Source organism: Miscanthus floridulus, chromosome 5 (assembly GCF_019320115.1).
Source record: "Miscanthus floridulus cultivar M001 chromosome 5, ASM1932011v1, whole genome shotgun sequence".
NCBI classification, from domain to species: Eukaryota; Viridiplantae; Streptophyta; class Magnoliopsida; order Poales; family Poaceae; genus Miscanthus; species Miscanthus floridulus.
This window is the reverse complement of record NC_089584.1, coordinates 48,946,461-48,968,390: the sequence shown is the minus strand read 5'-3', so window position 1 is coordinate 48,968,390 and position 21,930 is coordinate 48,946,461. Positions and strand designations below refer to the sequence as shown.

Below are 21,930 nucleotides of genomic sequence, written 5' to 3'. Positions count from 1 at the left end.
AAAGAGTTACAGTACTAATTTGGCTTTCACGCCTCCTCAGTATCTTAAGACAGGTAAATGTGTCACACTAGCAATATCCCATGAAACATTTTGGGAATGTGCCTCTTTAACTGTTATCTGTTCTGCAGGCAGAGTAAGTCCTGAGAGTGGTTTACAGTTTTGGCACTGTCTCGCTTGATCTCCTGAGTGGAAAGCACATTCCACCAAGTCATGTAAGTTTTCCTAGCCTGCGTGCTTTTAACATAGTCTACACTTATAATACATTGGCGCTGTAGTGCTATTAACATATTCTATAATTTATATAGAAATAAATTTTACACTAATCTTTTCTCTCCTTTATTTAGTTCTTTGTGTGTGGATATTTATTTTTTTCCTTTGGTATATTTTTTCGAGGGAACGAGTTGACATTACCTTTTCTTTTCCCTGTAGGCACTCGACCTTATAAGAGGAAAGAACTTTCTAGTGCTGATGGATTCTTGCTTGGGATGGGTGGTTGATATAGCCGTGGGATGGGTTCATGATCTTCTATTGGATTCGTCTGTGGGGTTCGGATCCTGTTGCTCGATCTTAGCGAGTGAGTGGCTGTTTGGTAGCGAAAGCCAGCACAGGAGATTATTGATTAGATTGGGTTCCTGCATAGCCTTGAGTTGTGCTCTATGCCTATCTGCTTGTTCGTTTTTTGCTGTAGGGTATAGGATTTGGCAATGTGTGATTTACATGTGATGCTCTTTTTAATGCTTGTTTTGAATAAGTGGGTCGCTAGAGAAACCCCCTTAGCCGGGGGAGAAAAGGGTTTGAATAAAAAAGGACGGTGGAACCCCACGCTGTTGTGGTTCTAGTAAAAACTGGGAGGTGATGTGAAATAGCAGCCAGCTTTAGTTATGTAACTGGTGTCGGGCTCAATTTTTAGGGGATGTAACACATGTTGGCACTGTCTGGATAGTGGGAGGACAGTGGGTAGTCAGTTATTGAGTAGAATAATTGTAAGTAGCTGGGCGATGTCAGCACGGCTCGGTGGATTTCCTTCCATGGTTGGGATGTGAGTAAATTGTAGGTTTTGATGGGTTTTAGACTTTTAGGAAAAATATATCTGTACTGAACTTAAACAATTGAGGATAATAAAACTATAATGGAAGTATCAAACACCTGAAAAATGATTGTATTGAACCCCAGGTATGCTGTTACCATAATTATGTTTCTCAACTCATGATGACTTTTGCAACTTGTATTTTCCGTTGATGTATTGGAGTCTGGAATTACATATGTTGTGGTCTAAATGGTAAAGGCTTGGGTGATTTAACAACTAATTGTTTGGTTTGCGTGTATATGTTTGATTGTTCTCTTAATGCTGCCTACATGCTTGTACTGAAAATCGTGACTATGTTAGAATTATTTGCATGCATGGCTATCATATTCTTATAATTTTAATATCCTCTGTTGCTTTTTTCATGCAGGCTGTCACTGCTTCTAGCACAAAGAAAGCTGACCTGATCTTTGGTGAGATACAATCACAGATAAAGAACAAGAACATTACGGTAGATGTGAAAGCAAACTCAGAGTCAAATGTAAATCTCTCTCTCTGTATATGTATATACTTAACCCCTGGAAATTGCATGCTTTTCTCAAAATGGACCTGCAACATGTTCATTTCTTGTGATATCACCTAGACTAATAGTAGTAGTTTGCCAAACTATTATCAAGCATGCTATTTGTGTTGGTCAACAATTTGCTCTTTGACTAATTAGTTGATCTGTCATGTTTCTCACTGTTCGAGTTCTGTTGACTGCTTGCTTTGACGTGCTGTTCAGATCATTACTACAGTTACTGCTGATGAGATTACAACTCTAGGACTGAAAACCATCCTTAGCTTTGCTGTTCCTGATCAGAGGGCTGGAAAGGTAATAATCTAATTCATTTTATTATTTCTTAAGTGGAAGGTTATTCTTCAATGTATTCATGTATTTATTTCTGGTTGCAGGTTGAGCTTTAGTATTTGCATGATTATGCTGGAGTTAATGCAAGCATTAGTCTGACAGCCAATCCTGTAGTCAACCTCTCTGCTGCCTTTGGCACTAAGGCTCTTGCAGTTGGTGCAGATGTCTCACTTGATACTGCCACTGGGAACTTAACCAAATACAACGCTAGACTGAGATTCACTCATGAAGACCTCATCGCATCCCTGACCCTGTGAGTTTTCAAAGTGTAGTAATCTTATATATTTAGGCACTGTATGCGACTGTTATTTGACAACGCTTAAGCTTATTTGATACTTGTAATCTCTTTTTTTATGGTTAAGTGCAAATCCCTGCTTAATTTGTTTCAACTTCAAGCCGTTGTGTAGCTGGTTTAGTGCATAAAAAATAGTCAAAATATTAATATATTGTCACCATGATTTCGCCTTTTGAGACATTTCTCAAATGGAGTTTTTGAAAGAAGCAACTTTATATTTTTGCTTCACTTATATTTGTTTGCAACAAACACGAGTTCCTAAGTCACTCAGATTATTGCATGTACAGCAATTGATGAAAGTTACTGACTTTGCTAAGTGTTTTTTTTGTTTCATTGAAAAAAAGGATCTTTTGCAGTAGGCTGGTGGCAATATGGCTAATATTGAGCAGTGCCTCCAGGAAGGGTTTGATGCTAAGCATTTTGGTTTTCTAATTGAGTGAAAAGTCCTATGTATAATTTTGGGTTTGATGCTCAGTATTTTGGTTTCCTAATTGAGTGAAAAGCCCTATGTATAATTTTCTTATATTAAATGAAACTGATGTCATAGCTCCTCAACAGATATAATCCCGTTTCTTCTAGGATGTTTACTGTCTTATTATTGCAGTGCCTTTCCAAATTTCATGTTACTGATCCAACCTTCTCTTGCAGGAACAACAGGGGAGACAGCCTTACTGGAGCTTACTACCACAAGGTGAGCGAATTGAGCAACACAGCTGTTGGGGTAGAGCTTACCCATAGCTTCTCAACCAATGAAAACACCCTCAACTTTGGCGGGCAGCACGCTCTAGACCCACTAACCGTCTTGAAGGCCCGCACCAACAACTCTGGCAAGGCCAGCGCCCTCATCCAGCATGAGTGGAGCCCAAAGTCACTGGTCACCATCTCGGTCGAGGTCGACACAAAGACCATCGAGAAGAGCTCGAAGGTCGGGATTGCCGTGGCCCTCAAGCCCTGATTGGTTATCGAGACCATATTTTTTCCTTCTAAGCTCCTAGCATGACTGTTTTGATCAGATCAGGTCAGTTGGTGAAAACAAAACTGTTGGGGTTCCCGGCATCTTTTGGTCGTTGCAGTCTGTCGATTTCATGAACTGTGAAATGTTTCATTGAGGAAATTTTTTGGTCGTCTGTGTAGCGCTCTGTTAAATGAGCAACCTTCACAATAATTCAAGCTCGGTAGAATTCTAAACTTGTTTACAATGGTTGATGGTGACTTGTGTCAATTGAGGTAGGGGTGGTCCTGTTTTCTGCAACCGTTTTTGCAAGGGGTACGTGGTACCTTTGCCAGCTCTATGAAGAGCCCGTTGCCCATACCCCCATGAAGTTCTTTCCACCCTTGGATAGGAATCGGCGGCCATGGATGGCTCGCATGGAGGCTTTGCAAGGGCGTGATGCGCAAGAAGATAGTCCTATCGTGGTGCGCTTAACCACGTACTTGCTTGCTCTGGATGAGCAGTATGACCGGCAAGCCTTGGAGCTGAGGGCGTGCCTCTGGCGCGCCGAAGAAGCCGAGATCTTCACTCGGATGCTCCAGGTGCAGCTCGCCGAAGCGCATGGCAGTGCTGCAGCTGCTGAGAGCCGGGAGACTACAATGTTAGAAGCTCTGAAGGAGGCTGAAGATCGGCATGTTCATCAACTAGGTGAGGCCTATTTGTTCACTAGGGCCAAGCGGAGGGCGCTGGTTGATGAAATGCGGGGTGCCCCGATCTTGGAGGGGATCCCTATCCACCCAACTGAAACAAGGAGAACCGGTGATGTAGAACCACCAGCGCCTCCACCTTTGGAAGTGTTAGAAGCAGAACCCTTGGTTCCTCTCACTCAGCCATTAGCGCGAGAAGCTGCAGATCCATAGCCAGGACAATAAAAGAATCCGCCAAGCACAGGAATCAAGATGCGTGGTTCCAAGGTAGATTAGTTGCCTTGGGATGCTGTACCCGTAGTAGTAGTGCTTTTCGTCGCTGTACTCCTGTATTGTACTCTTGTCGTTATTGTCATCCGTAGTTATTAGATGCGTGTTGTAGATTCACCTAAGAAGAGTGGATCCTAATTCACTTTTTTAAACCCTACCGTTAGGAGAAGTACTTGTGTTTTAGTTTTTTCTATTTTTGCCTATAATGTAATGCTATCCAATGTTGTACTTCAAATTTAAGTGTGTTAGTTGCTTGAATCCAACTCCATCAAATACTTCTTTCCACTAACATGTCATTTATTTGTTGGCCTAGAATAGGCACCATGTAATGACAACCAACCTCTATGTTCGTTTATGGTATTGAGACCAATCTTCAGTACTAATACGATGAGAAAACATATTAGTCATATGAGGTTTTCTATACCAAGCAAATCACCCGCAGCGAAGCGCGGGCAGCCATGGCTAGTTTATAATGAAAGCAACATAAATTTTCATAAAAATATTTTTTATTATTATGCTCTAACTTGCGTCTGTTATCATTTTATGCCAATACCCAAATCGGGATGTAAGGTTTTTTGAACATGTATTCTTGATAGATATTTTTCAAGAAAACTCTACAACTACAAGTCATACAAGATTAACATAGTCGGATTCTTCTTTTTATAACTAAATTTTTGTTGGAAGGTATTCAATATTGGACTTACTAAAATAGCATTCTTCATCAGGGCCATGTTCATTTACATGTTAATTATCGTCATCAATTAATAGGTTCATGCTCGTGTATCACTACAGGCTTAAAAGACACATGACATCATATGCTATAAAGATTTCCAATAGTGATTCTATAAGGATTTCTAATAGTGATTCAAACATGGTTTTAAATAACCCGTTATAACTTCTACATAGTTTTTCACAAGGTCTACTACTACGCTACTGTCAATTGTTCCGCTATTGCCGTTAAATATCTTAGTTCCGCTAAACACCGCTTTTTAATTTAGTCATGATATATTTTAGCACTGCTAATCCTGACCAAGGTAGATTTTTGTTCTTTTAATCTAAAGGACTATAATCTATGTCTCTCCTTTAGGTTTTTTACTTAATAAATGATGTAATAAACCATTTAATATTTATAGAAGTGTTGACTATTGAATGTTGATAGCGACGACATGTTGATTGATATGATGAATGTTAAGTAATGTGCTTGGAAACATATTGTCCTAGATCTTGTACATGTATTTGACTATTTGTGTTCATAAAATTTTGTCTACTTAAATGTTTCCATGCACAACTAATTAAGAATTTTCAAATGAAATAGTTTCCACTATAGTCGGCTATAGCTTTCTATAGCTAAATGTCATAGACTGCAATTTAAAACATTCGATTCAAATGAAGAAAAAATGGAATATATATATTAATAGTAATTTATACACTGCATTGATTAAATGTACTCAATATGTTTACATCTTGTACTGTGAACATGAGATAAGTTTTAAGTCAATAATTCAATAATTCATAAGATGTTAGGATATTTTATTGTTGGATCACCATCAACTAATTGTTTCAAAGATATATAAGGATGGGTTATCTCTGGTCACACAAAACAATACTTCCTCTATTCCAAATTATAAGACGTTTTGGCTTTTCTAGATACATTTCTTTTACGATGTATCTAGACATAGTGTATATCTATGTACATAGCAAAATAAATGTATCTAGATAAGCCAAAATATCTTATAATTTGAAATAGAGAGAGCAGTACCTAATAATTGATTTGAGATACTCTCATTAGAACATTGTAATGTAGGTATAAATAATTTCTTTGGAGTCCTTCATCAAAGGAGTTTGCCCCGAGAGATAAGGTATTACTTTTTAATTCTAGGGTTAAATTATTCGGGCACGGAAAGCTTTGGAGCAAATGGGAAGGACCATTCAAGGTTATAAGCACCTCGTCACATGGAGCGGTAATACTTTAAAATGACGAAGGTACGTTATTCAAGGTAAATGGTCATCGTCTCAAGATGTTTCGAGAACCTAAAAAACAACTGAAGATTTGGATAAGGTAGATTTTCTTATTTTTTCATAGATTTACACCACTACCCTCCTCTTTACATCTCGTAACACGAGAATATCTTTTTTCAGGATTAGTTAGGCATTAGAAATCATCGTGAGAAAAACCCCACGAGAAGATGACATGTGGGGCCGGCTGGGCCCACCTCTTGGCCGGCCGGCCCACCTGTTAGTCCCCCTACCTCCGGTCAATTTTCTTATGTATTCTAGAACCTTTTCCTCTACCATTCCGTAGTTTTCCGCCGCATTCATTTTTCCTTTGTTACGAAACCCTAAATGATAAGATCTTGACCCCTGCTGCAAGTTTTTCCCCCTATATAAACGAGCCTCTGCCTGCCTCCATAGCTATTCCATCAAAAGCCTTCCACCTCCAGCAGCACCAAAACTCTCCACCTCCCTAGTTCCAATGGCCGATAGAGAGATCGTCCCCTACGGAGTTCAAGAACCCATACCGCTAAGCATCTCCTGCCATGAGAAGTTGCTCATGTTCCTTCCAACCAATCCTACTTCGCTCAAGCCATCTGTCGTCCAATGATCGCTCTGCCTTCACCGTGTCTACTTCTCAAGGACAAGGCATGTCAACCCAACACACCGCCAACGATCAAGGTCCCCAAGGCAATCAACATCCTTCTATCGAGGGCGAACGAGACGCTAACCGAGGTGAAGACCAATAAGTTTCAAGACATCACATGTGCGAAGAACAAGTCGGACATGCCTCACTTGACCATAGATGGTGTTTGTGCTGCTCCTGAGCAAGTGAAGGCCGTGCCACCGAAGGAGAAGAAGAGGGCGCCACCCTCTGTCCTAGAGAATGACGAGAAGTGCCAATGGCCGACCATTGCCATGCTACATGACAAGATCAAAACTCTCACCGATTATACCCACGCTCTACAGTTTAGAATAGATAAGGAGCACGTTTATCGTAAGAACCTTGAATATGAGCTTGTGATCTTAAGTCACTATGTTGTCAACAAAGAGAAGTATGAGAGTTAAAGTTAGGTTGTGAACTGATAGGGCACAATTAGGTGGCTAGAGTGGTTGAAAGTTTGTGCTAGTTAAAAGTTTGTGGTTAGGTTTGATTGTGTAATAAAGTGCCCTATGATATTAATGGAATCTTGTTATTATTACCTGCTCTCTATTTTGTATATGTGTTTGTCTCCACATATTGTGCATAAAGGAAAATAGGAAACAAGTGTGGGGGGAGCACACCGCGACAACAGAACGAGATCCGATAGCAAAAATCTTGAAATTCAGGAAGTAATAGACCAAGGACGACGTCGGCCAAAGATAGACCCGAATGGGCTCTGGGGCAGGCCATTCGGTCTACCTACTGGGCCGACTGGCCCATCACAGTGTCGCCTTGCCTTGCGCTTCGTCCACGATCATGTTTGCGGCCCGTATGATCTACTTTCACATGTTTCGCTTTCTGTTTTGAACCAAGTTGAAAATCCTATAATAAACAACTCTAAAACATGAGGAAAGATTATTATAGTCATGACTTAAGGATAGACTCACATAATACTTTTCTTGAAAGTGTTGCTACTATTGGGAATATATATGGCCATGTAGCCCGAGCCCGTCGGCCCAGCCCAAGGCCCATTTTTTTGGCCTGGATCAAGCATGGCCCGGCCCGGTGGTGAGCGGGCCTAGGCTAGCACGACCCGAAGGAGCAGGTCATGCCTGGGCCTTACCCTAGGCACGTGGGCTAGCACAACACGGCCCGCTCTAGAGCCGGAGGCCCACTGGCGGCCCAGCCTACCAACCCCGCGCGGCCGCGCCCCTAGGCCCCTAGCTCACCTCGTCGGTTCCCCCTCCCCCTAATCCTATCTCCTCTTGCTGCACGCCGCATGGGCCTAAATCCTCCTCGGTGGCGTCCACCGCCACCTCCTATGGGCTACCCCTGCCTCTAGCCGGATCTGCCTCGAGGACAAGCATGTCGACGGCCGCCACCACCTCCCACGGCTACCCCTGCGTCCTCCATCTCTCTCTCCCTCTCCCTCTCCCTCTCCCTCCCTCCCTCAGCTCAGATCCGATGGCCTCCCTCTCTCCCTCATCCTTGGTGCATGGCGACGCCCTCCCTCCCTCCCCCATCCTCCATCTCTCCCTCCCCATGCAGATCCCCCTCTCCCTCTCCCTTCCTCCCTCAGCTCAGATCCAATGGCCTCCCTCTCCCCTTCATCCTCGGTGCATGGTGGGCTCCCTCCCACCCTCTCCCTTGCTGTGCCTCCTCCGCTAAGATCCAGCGCAGGTACGATGACCAAACTCCCTCCCTCACTCTCCCTCAGCGGCGCGCGGCTAGGAGCGCGAGGGCAAGCAGATCTAGCGACTCCCTCCCTTCCTTGTTTTCTCTGATTCTCTCCTCTCTATCTCGCTCACCCCCTCTTCATCTCCTCTCCATCGCTTGAGGTAGGGCACCACCTGCACAGCTCCTAGCCCCGGTGACCACCTCCTCGCCTCCCCGTGTGGCCACGGTGCACACGCCGGCCTTGAGCACACCGGCAGCCACCCTCCTCCCCCAAGGCCCCTGCGTGGTGGCTGGCCTTAGTGGGCCTCGGGCTAGCACGGTCTGTGAAAATGGCCATGCTTCTCGGGCTGGCCTGGCACAGAAATCGGCCCATAGGGCCGTGCCTGGGCCAAAGGCTAGGCTCGTGGCCCTGTGAGGCATGGCCCGGGAGGCACAGCGTGTCGTGCCGACCCGTTGTCTATCGGGCCATGCTGGCACGGGCCCGTGTCGGGCTGGGCCAGGCCGGCCCATTGGCCATCTATAGTTGGGAACGTATTAATAGGGACCCCATCTTACTTAAGTTGTTGTGGAATGACATATAGTAGAATAATGAGAACTTGATTCTTGATGTCTCATTATTGGAGAATTTTATTTCTAAAAAAGTTAAAAGAATAGCTACACCTCTCCTTTGTGGTAAAGCAATGTCCTACCAGAGCCAAATATGATATGATATGATAAACTAGGAAAACCTTCTACATATATTTCTTATCATTGTATTGAGTTTGGTCAAACCTTGTGACCCTTGTTGACAAATTTATCATGCTCTCAAGATCAGGATTGAAAGCATCTAGGCCCCTAGTTGGGTTTTGGTGATTAATGACAATACATGATTACTGTGACTAACATGTGTTTTGTAGAGGCAAATAAGTTAGGTCACGGTAATGAAGATCGATTGGGCTATCATGGTAGTCATGCCCCTTGAAGGGACCGTGACGCCTAAGAGGGGGGTGAATTAGGCAACTTAAAAATCTAACTCTAAACTATGGCCTCTTTTTCTAACCCTAGCAAAACCTATGCAATAGATAAATTATCTAAATGTGCAACTACGGTTTTGCTAGTGTGTTGCTATCTCTACCGCAAATGAAGTAATGTAAACAAAGTAAATGCGGAAGCTAAAGAGCAAGGTAGAGATATGCAAACTCCTGTCGATGACTCTAGTATTTTTACCGAGGTATCGAGAAGCACGCAAGCTTCCCCCTAGTCCTCGTTGGAGCCCCTCACAAGAAATCCCTCGCAAGGGCCAAGCTCTTGGTCGGGTAATTCCGTGGATAGCCTCGGGCCTTCCCCACACGCAAATTTTACTTTCAACAATTTTTGTTTATAAAAACTATTTTTTCATGCTTAATCAAATAAACAAGCCATTCGCCCTTTTATTTGCTATCAGACATTCTTAAGTTAAATTTTAAAATCTGAGAAAATCGTTTTGAAAATTTTTCTTAGGCCTAAATCGTGGTGCTAAACGAGCTCGTAACCCCAGGGGTGTTACAACCAACCCCCCTTAAAAAGAATCTCATCCTGAGATTCGAAGCACAAACCAAAAGAGGGGAAACGCGATTATATTCCATAGATCAGGGATTACACGAAAGATTACACGACTTCGAATGCTAACCCACACAGGGATCTAGGGATACATGGTTCCAAGCAACCTAATACAACCGAGACTTAATCCAAAAGTCGAGATAGACGAGGGCAATGGAGAAAGAACAGGATAATGAGTATCCAAAACATGGCGTATGATCAACAGATCCAAAAATAGTCAACTGAGTAGTAAAACATCATAAACCCTAAGACCGAATCAACCAATGGTAGACTTGAACTTCTTCGACGAACCAGATCCTTTCTTCTCCTCAGATTACACCATCACCTCAGACTGACGAACCTAGCTCCACAATAGCGACTGGATTTCATAGCTCTGCTCCGAATACGAGGGGAACAGAGATGAAGAAGAAGAGCAAGGACCAAGGGTATTTTATAGAGGCAAATGGAGGTGGGGTGCAACACACCAGAAGTGGAGGGTATTTTATAGAGAAATGACATTTTCCCAATTACGGACTAAGTGCTTTTCTTCACATCTTTGCAAAACCTTGTCTAAATTTTCAAGACAATAATCAAAAGTTTTTACATAAACAGAAAAATCAGCCATGAAAACTTCCATGATTTCTTCAATCATATCAGAACATATATATAAACATCATGCCTCTTTAGAAAGAAACTGGAGCATTACATAGTCCAAAAGACATTCTACGATAAGCATAAGTTTCATACAAACATGTAAAGGTGGTTTTGCTGTGGTCATCTGGATGGATCGGTATCTGGTGATAACCTAAATACCCATCGAGAAAACAAAAGAAAGAGTGATTTGCTAGTCGCTCCAACATGTCATCAATGAAGGACAACATAAAATGATCTTTATTTGTTGCCTTGTTAAGTTTTTGGTAGTCAATACACATCTGCCATCCTATGATGGTTCTTTGGGGGATTAATTCATTTTTTTATTTTTAACAATAGTCATGCCTCATTTTTAGGCATAACCTCTTTCTTAACAACCTCTCTCATCGCATTATTAAGCCTATGCAGTGGCTCGCTAGAAGGTATAGAATCTGGGTCTATAGGGATGCGATGGGTGCAAAGAGCAGTGTTGATTCCCTTAAGGTCTTGGAGCGAGTAGCCAAAAGCAGAGCGAAGGGATTCTTCTTGAGAGAGTTTATCACTTATGATCATAGGAGAACCCTAATCATTATTGAGAAAAGTATATCTAAGACCAGAAGGTAGGGGTTTAAGCTCAATGGTGGGCTTAGGTGGTTCCAGCAATTCATCTAAAGGTTCAGGTTCTGTAGGATTTTCCTCTTCCTCCTCGATGAGGAACTGGGCATCATCTTCAAGGTTGGGTTCGATCAAGTTATCAAGAGATGCTACCTTAACCTCTTCCATTAGGTCTTCCTAAGAAATTGGCTTAGCCTCAGCATTTAGAGAATGAGTAAAGGGTATAGAAAGCTCAAAGTTTTTCCCAAGACTTATTTTCAACTTCCCCATTTGTCCTTCTTGGATAAGTCTTTCAATTGGTTGTCCTATCAATAGGTCAAACTCCATGATATCAAAGATATAAAAGCTCAAATAAACCATGGTTCATTTTACCTAGATAGGGAGGACATACAAAATTCCCAAACTTAGGAGAATGTGTCCTGAAAGACTTTTCAATAACTTTATTGTTGGGGTTAATGGCATGTCTTTTAATAAATCATGAGCAAAGGATGCACACATGATATTAACACCCACAACTAGATTATAAAGAGCATCAAAAGGAGCTCTGTTAATTTGGTAGCAAATGTATATAGAAAGTGAGTCTAGACAATCACATTAGAGCAAAGCTCTGATTCTTCTAACCTTTCGTTGCTTATAATAGACACTAGCTCTTTCGTAGTCTTTTTAAGGAAAGCTTCCTCAGAAGGGTCAAGAATTTCTTCATGGGATGATGATTTCCTAGGCTTTTGGGGTCTCCTCATGGTATGATAATTCAAGGTATCTCTGTATTCATCAAAAAGTTCATCCTCGAATTCAAGCATGAAATCCAAAATTGGAGTTTCCTCCTTTTCTGGTGGTTTAGGATTTGGCATAGTTGAAGTTAGTGCTGGGTTAGGCAACGATTCTGGTTCAGCTATCTAGAATTCCTCCTCTAATAGCTTCTTTTCTACTTCTTTAGGGGTGTTCTCTAGAATTTTAGTAAGAATGCTTCTCCCCAAATTAGCGGAGACATGCAAAAACGAGCCTCCTGAGGTCGTATCAAGATGCTTTGAGGTTTTCCTATCAAGACCCATGTAAAAATATTGAAGAAGAATGGGTCCTAAATGGCAAGGTTAGGGCTAGTATTAATAAGAGCATTAAAGTGTTCCCAAGCCATGCCTAGAGATTCTTTTTCTTCTTGTTTAAAAGTTAGAACCTATGAACAAAGGCTGACTACTCTAGGGATGGGAAAGAAATACAAACAAAGGCTAGAACACAAGGCTTCCCAATCCCCTTGTCTACTCTCTATGGTTTTCTTGTACCAATGTTTAGCTTTTCCTATCAAAGAGAAAGGAAAAAACTTCCATCGTAAGGTTTCGTCTAACATGCCCGCAATGCATAGGCATGTATAGGTTTGCTCAAACTCATTTAGGTGGGAATAAGGATTTTCATCATCTTCGCCTGAAAAGGTTTGATCCTGGACCATGTTGATTAACACATGGGCGCACCTCATAGCCAGGTGTTAGGTTAGGCTTTGAGGATTCTAGTGGCTCCAAGCATGTGCTCGTAGGTGCAGCGTATTGATGGATAGGGGTGGATGCTAGATCCATGGTAAAAGGAATGAAAGATAGAAGGTAAAAGAGTAATGATACAAGGTTAAGCTAGGTTCGAAGTTAACTCAGCAATCGTTTCCTCGCAACAGTGCCAGAAATCACCCTTGGGGGCTCACGAGCCTATCAAGGACGTCAGAAGCTACAACAATCCAAACTCGAGAAGTCACCCTTGGGGGCTCGTGAGCCTATCAAGGATGTCGGGTCGGCAGAGATCGACCCAAAGTCATTCGAGAGGTCGATCTGCGCTGGCTGCAACCATTCCAAGCACTAAAGAAACGTCCTCAACAGCTCACACCATAGAGATTGCAACAACTTCTCCATAGACAAGCACTCGGGGGCTCACCACGCCCTGAGCAAGACGGCTAGATCTGCAATGGCTTCCGACACATCGGTAAGTTATATCAGCCCTTACTCTAGCCGCTCTACCCCAAGCACATCCACATACACATGTAGGCTGACCCATAAGCACCAGAGAGCTAGGACCAGGATCGACACATGGAGCGAACCAAAGATCATAGCCTCCACACATCAAATCCTAGTATCGTGTGGACCCCCGAGTACTCCGATCCGACTTACGCAAGCAACTGTACATGACTCACTCACGAAGGTTGCACACATAGGAACATGCACATGATCCATGACATAGCATTGTTTATCATCGTCCTAGCGACCCATTTTCGAGTCTCTACTGGCCACTCCCTATGCTGCGATGAGCCGGTGACCCGTGTCCTGATCTCTCGCTCACGCCACTCGGCCAGACCTCACAGACCAGCTCCTAGGCAAGGCTAGGCACCCGTGCATGAGATTGGAAGGAAATGGGGAACTTGTACACTCAAGATGAAGGGAACAAAGGAAAAGAAGAGTGTTGGTCATCCTCTTGCTTTCTTTCCGCATTATGCTGGATCTGCGATCTACCCTTTGACGTCCGGTCGCTCCGATAGATCATGCACATTTCATCCCCATGGGTTAGCCCCTAGGTTGAAACATGCATTCACAAGTGCAGGACTAAGGGGAGGAAGCACATTCTAATTTGGATGAAAAGTAAGTGAAAGAATAGCAGAATGACAAACGAATATGCTAAGCACATCATATATATGTAAAGCCTAAACACCATCTGTCGTTGGACAAAGCACTTGTTTTGAACCTCACCATTTGTGCTCACGGTAGGACAAATCAGTGAACTAATTCCTGATCTCTCAAATGCTCCGAGGCGCCATTCAGACCAAGCCTCATGGACTAGCTCTAAGGCAAAGTTGGGCACTCGCATGTGGGAGTGAAAGGAAATAGAATGTTGCTCTGCCCTAACAGGCAGAATGGGGAAAGACGAAGCCTATACCTTCTGCTCGTTTACCTCTTGCATCGAAATGAATTTTCAACCTATCCCCAACACTTTGATCACGCCGCTGGGCCGTGCAACATTTAGCCCTATAGGCCAGCCCCCAAGCTAGAATGCGCACCCACACGCACAAGGCCTGAGGAGACGGAGCACATTCTACCCTGGACAAGAGGAAAATAGGTGGTGACATTGTAGATGAGCTCACACACCAAGCACACCACAAGGGCAAAGGGTTTTTGTGGCAAAAATTTTCATCACAAAAGCTTATTTCTTCGCCACAAATCAGCCTTTGTGGTGATTTTTTTAATCACCACTAGTCACCACAAATACCCGCCTCACAGATATAGTGATGATTTTTTTGTTCCCCACAAATAGCCATACTCATTAGTGACAAATTGTGCTTCCACTAGTAACATGGCCATTTGTGGCCCATTTGTTGTCACAAAAACATACGCATTAGTGGCAAAAAATTATGCCACTTATAATGTTTGTAGTAGTAATAATAGTTGACACAACTATACAGAATTTATGGCAATATAATTGTCACAATTACCATTGTAAAAGTGGCAAAATTAATCGTCACTAGAGACTACATATTAGTGACAGAAGTTTCGCCATTACATGAGTTTATCGTGTCGATGCTTGTTCTCACTATTAAACTATAATTGTGTCTAATGGTTTGCCACAATATGTGGTCACTTGTTAACACAAATACTTTTTATTTGTGATGCAAACTCATCCTCACATGTAAGTTACAGTGGCAAACCTTTGTCACACAAAATTATCTTTTTGTGAGAATTGACAAGACAAATTGTATCAATAGTTTCATCACCAAAAAGCATAGCATTTGTAGGAAAATATTAGTCAAGACAAGTTTTGTCACAAGATAAGTTTCAATTGTGTGAAACATATTAGTTGTTGTGGTGACCGAGTCATCATTATTATCCTTGTTATAGTGACAAAAATAACTCAAACAGATGTACACTATAGCAATATGATCCTCTCAAATCTGCATGAATAATATTTATTTCAATAATTTAAATTTGGCAATCAAGCAGTACACAAATTTGAGAACACTCACAACCCTCAAAATAACTATCTTGACACTACTTTAATGTCTCACAATAATTATTCAACTAAAGGGTTTAAACTCTAAGATGTTGGAGGCTACGAGGCACCAGAATGTATGCGTATGATTAATTCAGCCATTTGATTATCAAGTTGTTCTCTCACTAGATGAGCAACTTGTCCACTCTGTGCTTGACGCAAAGGAGTAAGTCATCACGTTGGGATTGCTGCTCTTCTTGCAAGTGTGCATTTGTTTTGACCACCATGGAAACTTGGCCTTCCAAAGCTTGTGCCTATTGCTCAGCAGCCTCAGCACGTTGCTCAGCAGCATCTACATGTGCTTGAGCTGCAGCTTCACGCTTTTTAGAAGCCTCAATTTGCGCCTGCAGTTTGATCCTTTTCTCAGCCACTCAGTTTACTGAACGAATACCAACACCACGTGAATGGTTTGACTTTCAACCAAGAACTAGTGCGAAGTGCTCCACTATGGGCACCGGCGCAGAAGAAATCTTTTCTTGATGTATCCCAGCAGCTTCCTGTAGCTTGGTCTGCAAAGCATAAAACAACAAACAAATTAAGAACCCATATACTAAGCAACATCCAAAAACGTTCATGTAATGAATCATAAGTATGAGCACAAATTAATTAGCTATAGGATAGTGTAATGCAAATGTTCTCAGAGTTGCTGGTGTTGAAAACAAAATCAGTAGACATGTTATCTAATAAATGAAAAATGTAGACAAATTAAATAATATGTGAAATGTACAAACAACTCATTAAAACAATATTGTTCATGATTAGAGATATTGCAAACACATCATAGTGCCCAGACTTTTCAACTCATTAAATGAACAATACATCAGAAACTATATTACAGAGATAATAACCATGAAGGAGTCATACATAATTCTATTAGCATATTTTTCATACAAAAACACATCACTTCCACCTAACCTAGTTCAAAAGGTAGGATACAAATTGACATGTTCATACCATTATTTCTTCACCCGTTGGAATGGACCATGTCCCATCAGCCTTTTGATATGTAGCCCTCCAAACTTGTATAGCAGTAGGCCATTCACCAGTTTCTGGGTCTCGTTACGTTGGAATAAAAAAGCATGTATTCACTAATTCAGAACAATTTGTAGCAAATAAAAAATCTGCCTGGTAACTTTTTTCTCACCAGATCGTAAGCAATTTGAGCAATTGATCTAGTTCCTACTTTGGACCCCATCTCTTGCTTTCCTCTATTGATAGAGTTTTGGTTGTTCCTTTTCTGGTTTATAAATTGCATAAATGTGTCATTAACAATAATGTAGCACTATAATTTAGGACGAGTAGTATGTACCTAAAAATCATCATCTGTCCACAAATTCCTTATCAACCATTGCCAACCTTCTGGTGAGACATGTTGTGGCCTTGGCTTCTTGTTATGGTAAGCTTGAAGCAGACGATAACATCAATTATTGTCACTACACCATGACTCACATTTGCCCACAATTATGTGTTGGCAAAAGTCGAGTTTTGACTACCCATTATGTGTTGGCAAATGTATATCTTTTTAACATCAAATTATCTATTGGCAATAAGGATGTAGGACTACAAGTTAACTGTCGGTGTTTATCTACTAGCAAGAAATGTGTCGGCAAAAAATTCTAGACTTAGTAAGTGTCGGCGTAGCCTATACAGGGCTAATGTCTAGGTGTGGGCCAAGGAGTACTCCGCATGTGGGCCGGCAGCTGAGAAGCCAAAGCAAAGACTCCCACCCGCAGCACACTATTCTGATCTCTCACTGGGGCCATCGCACACCCAAAAAAGAAAATAAAAAATCCCGCTGCCCTAAAAAAACGTCCACCGCCCCCACGCTGATGCCCCTAATGCCACCACCACCGCTCCCAACGCCGCCGCTACCTCCAACATTCCCCATGCCAAAGGGCCACCACACACACTGTCCACCGCTAGGGCAGGTGGCCAAGGGCACCACACGTGCGAAGGTCGCCCGTGCGCTAGATCTGGCCATGCCTACCTCGTTGGACATTGTAGCCAACACATGCCACCGTGCCTTCACTGTTGGAGCTGTGTGTGCGGCTGCTTGGGCCAGATTCAGCCATGCCTCCCTTGACCCAGAGGAGAAGGCCCCACCGCCACATTTGTGAGGGGTTTGATCGACACACTAGCCTTAGCAGCCATGGCAATAGTGAAGGTTGGTGTCGCAATCTCGATTCTGACGATGCTCGAAGATAGCATGCTGCATTTCAGCTGCAGGGATGATCAGGTATTTGTGCGGTCTAATGGACTAACACTCAAGGATGATATCTGTTCTCTTACTCTTGGTGATGCTGTATTTGGCAATGCTGCGAGCCGTTGTGCAAATGAGCCTGCTGATGTGTATTGTGATGTTTTCGATTAATCCTGATAGCAGTTTTGGTGTTACATTGTGACAAGCAATTAAAAATCTCGCAATAAAATTATCTTCGTCTATGATTTTTAATTGCTTGTTCTTTCTTTTCTTCAAGAAGTGTGGCTATGGCTTAGTTCTACAGAGTGCTTACTTGATGCTTATGTGGTGCTACTGAAGAAATTAGTTCATGCTTAAATGGTACCTCTCTGCCCTTCGTTTAGTTTATGCAATGAAATATTGGAGACTATTAATTGTGAATTAGCTAATGAGATGTTCATATGACCCCTTGCTCTTTCTGTCTAATATTGTACAATGTCGTAATAACATTTGCACTTGACTTTAGGATATAGCAGTGACTCTAGAAACTTCTTTGACGTGAAGAATTGTACTTCACCTTTAATGTTAAGAATTTAATTTATGGTTTTCTATTGCAAGTACAACATTGCAAGTACCACCGCCGGCCAGTAGGAGCAATGCTGCTGCCACATCTCCATTCCCCTCTGCATCCAGGTGCGTCATCTCCTCATCCCCTTCCTCTCATCCCCATTCCCCTATGTGCTAGGGTTTTGGCACAGCTTACTTTCTTATATTTTTTTCTTGGTTGCAGAAAGGAGTAGACGAAGGTGAGAAAGACTAGAAAGATTCAAGGTTTGGGTTACTTCTCTTGCCAAACTTTCATTCAGTCCAGATCCGCCCCTCTTCCCCTCTTTGGAGAAGGAACATATTCAGCTCGATTTCGATGTGATGTTTACTGCCTTAGTTGATTTTGCAGAGGAACCAATAGGATTCAAGATCTTGTACACAAGAGAATCCATCAGTTTGCATGTAAGTTTTCTTATGCTGGATCTGCAACTTATTTCTAGTCTAGTATATGAAGGCAAAGTTCACACTGATGGGAGTTCATAGTCTTTCTAGTTTGGTCCTTTATGCGAAAAAATGTTGTGACTGTTCTGTATAAAAAGAGAGAAGGGAATCAATTGAACTTTAAGCTGCAAGTGAAATTATAAGTTAGTCTTGGAACTATTGAAATGCATACATGTCTCCTCGTTGCAAAAAGATTAGATCTGAGTATTTGTTTCTTTCTTATGCATGTTGCAAAATATCCAATAAGAAAGCACTAAAGGATTCAACTCTTCGATTTTTCTTTCTACACAAGTCGTCACCAACTTGTCACCAACTAAAGCTTGGAAGTAAGTTTGCTTATGCTTAGGTTTTCGACTTATTTGTATTGCCTTGTGTGATTAATTAGCATTGGTAATATTATCTACAGGGAGCACGAGCAAGTTGGCCTTCTAGTCTTCATCTGTTCTTCTAATGTCATTGCTTGATTGGTATGCTTTCCTTTTCTTATGAACTTTGTCTCTGCATTTGGCTTAGAATTGCAGGTTGTGTGTGATCTATGATGTGATGATTTGGTTTCTTGAAACTAGACTAAATTTCCCCTATAGTTCTTATTGATGGCTTGTGGTGGGATAATTTTTTAGCATCAAGTGTGGTGAAATTGATTTAATTTAGACAATTGTTTGGCATGATCTTTATTTTTTTATTGAACAACCCAATCTGAATTGAATGATTTTTTTTATTTTGGGAGTAATATTTCACTATTTTGACACTGCATTTTGTAAAAGGTGTGTCATGGATAAAACATGGATGGATCAACCTAGGTACATTATAAACCTATGACCATATACTAGAATCTGCATGCATAGGGTGTTTGGTCTGATATCTTGATAATCATATGTAGGCAAGCCCTTGTGTATAGAGAAGGAGTGGATATGTTTTTAGAGTTTGCCTTTAGTAATTCAGCAAAAGGAAATCAGATTTTGTGTCCCTGCAAGGCATGCAAGAACTCTTGTTGGAGGGTCCATAGTATTGTACTTGAGCACTTGATATATGAGGGATTTACAGATGGGTATATAACATGGGTGAATCATGGTGAACCTAGTTCTAGTTTTTTCACAAATAGCAGCCAACATGAAAGGGTAGAAGTAGGGGACCCAAATGAAGAGGATGACATTTCTTGTTTACTTCATGACATAGCAGGGGGTTTAGATGTCCAGGGGGACTTAGAAGTAGACAACACGAAGCAACACGATGAGGATATGGAAGCTTTTTACAAAATGGTAGAAGATGCTGGCAAGGAGCTATATCCAGGTTGCAAGTACTCGAAGCTACGTTTCATTGTAAGATTACTCCATATCAAATTTGTTGGGCGATGGAGTAACAAAAGCTTCGACATGCTATTAGAGTTACTTAAGGATGTCTTACCTGAAGAGTCATCACTTCTTAAAAACTTTAATGGTGCTAAAAAAATCAAGTTGGTGTATGTACTATGATCATCACTTGACCTGCTATATATATATTGCAAGTTACTAGTTGCTATGAAAGAAGTTCACACGTGTTGTTACCATTATCAATTGTTTTAAACCTCTTTCTGAATCTGGCTTCCTTGTCTTAATAGAATTTCTCCTATTACTATGTCTTTGACAGTTTGTTGGGGGTGCATTATGGAGAAAATAAATGATGAGGAGGTTGCCTGTTGCCCAGTATGCGACATTGATCTTGGCTGCAATCCTAAAGAGAAACTCAGGTGAATCAGTTGTTCTAACTTTTGAGTTTCTTCTGTAAAACATAGTTTCTACTTTCTCCTTATCCTATTCTGGCAATGCCTTCTACGTTCATTTTTTTTGTACAAGTGCAACCATGAAGATGAAGCATTAGTATGATGTGAAGTCCTATACATCATGCTATTGCTAATGAGTAATAAAACCATGTATCTTGAAAACTTCTCTGACAAACTCGACCAGTAATGGCACCAAGATCAAGGGATGGTCAAAGTGCAGAGAAAGGATTACAGAGATTATCATAATGGATAAAACCCATATGTAGTGCTATTTGCCTAGGATATCTGCAATTTAGAGTTTCAGACAAACAATCTCTGTCATAAATATAGCTTGGGTTTTTAGGTTGAACGCTTAAAGTACTTGGAGTATAAACATTCACTTTCCTTCTACACTGTCGCATATTCGCATATAGCATTTATTGAAGCAGCCTTTAGTAAGTGTCCTATTAATAGTTTGGCTATGACATGATCTATTGTTGATATATCATATCTGATTGGAAATCATTTCTTATGATTATCACTTTAGGGAGGACATAAGCTTGTAATACACCTTTATGGGTCATGTTTTGTACTGTGGTTCTTTTCTGAATACTTTTTTGCCTCAAGTACCTAGTTTTTTTATTATGTAAACAGAAGTTTGGGCCATAGTGTTGCAGCTTCTTATTTATTTCTAGTGCATCGACTGATCAACTATGAATTGATGCTACCTAACTGTGATCGTTTCCTTGTTTGAAGGCCTGACCACAACCTTGAAGATATCAGTAATAAGGTATTTCCAATTAAAAAGAATGTTGATGCTCCAAAGGTTGTAACAACATTGCCAGCAAAGAGAAAATAGAGGTCCCTTCCTTGGTGGTTGATACTCCAAGCATAGTAAAGCGGACTGGTTTGACTGGAAAGAGAACCAAAGCTAAAAGGAGGGCAACAGTTTCTCGTGCAACTTCTCCCGTTAATAATGGAACCATGAAATTACCAACTAAATCTAAAAATCGAGATCAGAAGACTGAGAAAAGCTTTGCATCACAATCTACCAAGGTGGCAACAACCGCAAACAAAACTGAAAATCAAGATCAAAAGCAGACCAGGAAAACTTTGGCAAAACAGTCGACCAGGGCAGCAACACCAGCAAACAAAAAACAGGTAAATATGGAGAACCATCTGATGTTTGTAACATCACATTATTTCATGTGAAATTTCTCTGTGGATTCTCTTGTTAAAATGGCTTGTTCTCACACATCATTATGCTGCAAAACAGCGAAATACAGATGTAGAAGTTTCAAGTAAGGCATCTTCCAAAAATAGAAAGAATGGCAAGACAACTGACAAGGATGAGCTCCGTAAATCTTCAAAAGTACCTAGGTTAACTCCCAAAATCCATACCGTCAATGAAGAGCAAATAAAAGAGAAAGAGAGTGAACTCCCTACAAGGAAAGGAGAGGCAGACAACAAAGTACCTAGGTCAACTCCCAAAATCCATGCTGTCAATGAAGAGCAAATAAAAGAGAAAGAGAGTGAACTCCCTACAAGGAAAGGAGAGGCAGACAACAAAGTGGTTATTCCCGAGACAAGTGTGAGAGAACATTCAAATAACTCAAATCTTAAAGAGAAAAATGATGGCAGTTCTCCAAAATCTTCACCATTGAAAGATAGAACAACAACAGAGGATGATTCGTAGGTAGA

General features: G+C 41.4%; 3 pseudogenes; 2 read left to right on the top strand and 1 right to left on the bottom strand.

Moving 5' to 3' along the window:
• Nucleotides 1-1,326: 1,326 nt before the first annotated feature.
• Nucleotides 1,327-3,609, top strand: LOC136454610 (mitochondrial outer membrane protein porin 1-like; annotated as a pseudogene).
• Nucleotides 3,610-15,325: 11,716 nt separating this feature from the next.
• On the bottom strand, nt 15,326-16,460 carry LOC136454609 (uncharacterized; annotated as a pseudogene).
• A 3,287-nt stretch (nt 16,461-19,747) lies between these two features.
• Nucleotides 19,748-21,925, top strand: LOC136454608 (E3 ubiquitin protein ligase DRIP2-like; annotated as a pseudogene).
• The last annotated feature ends 5 nt before the right edge of the window (nt 21,926-21,930 follow it).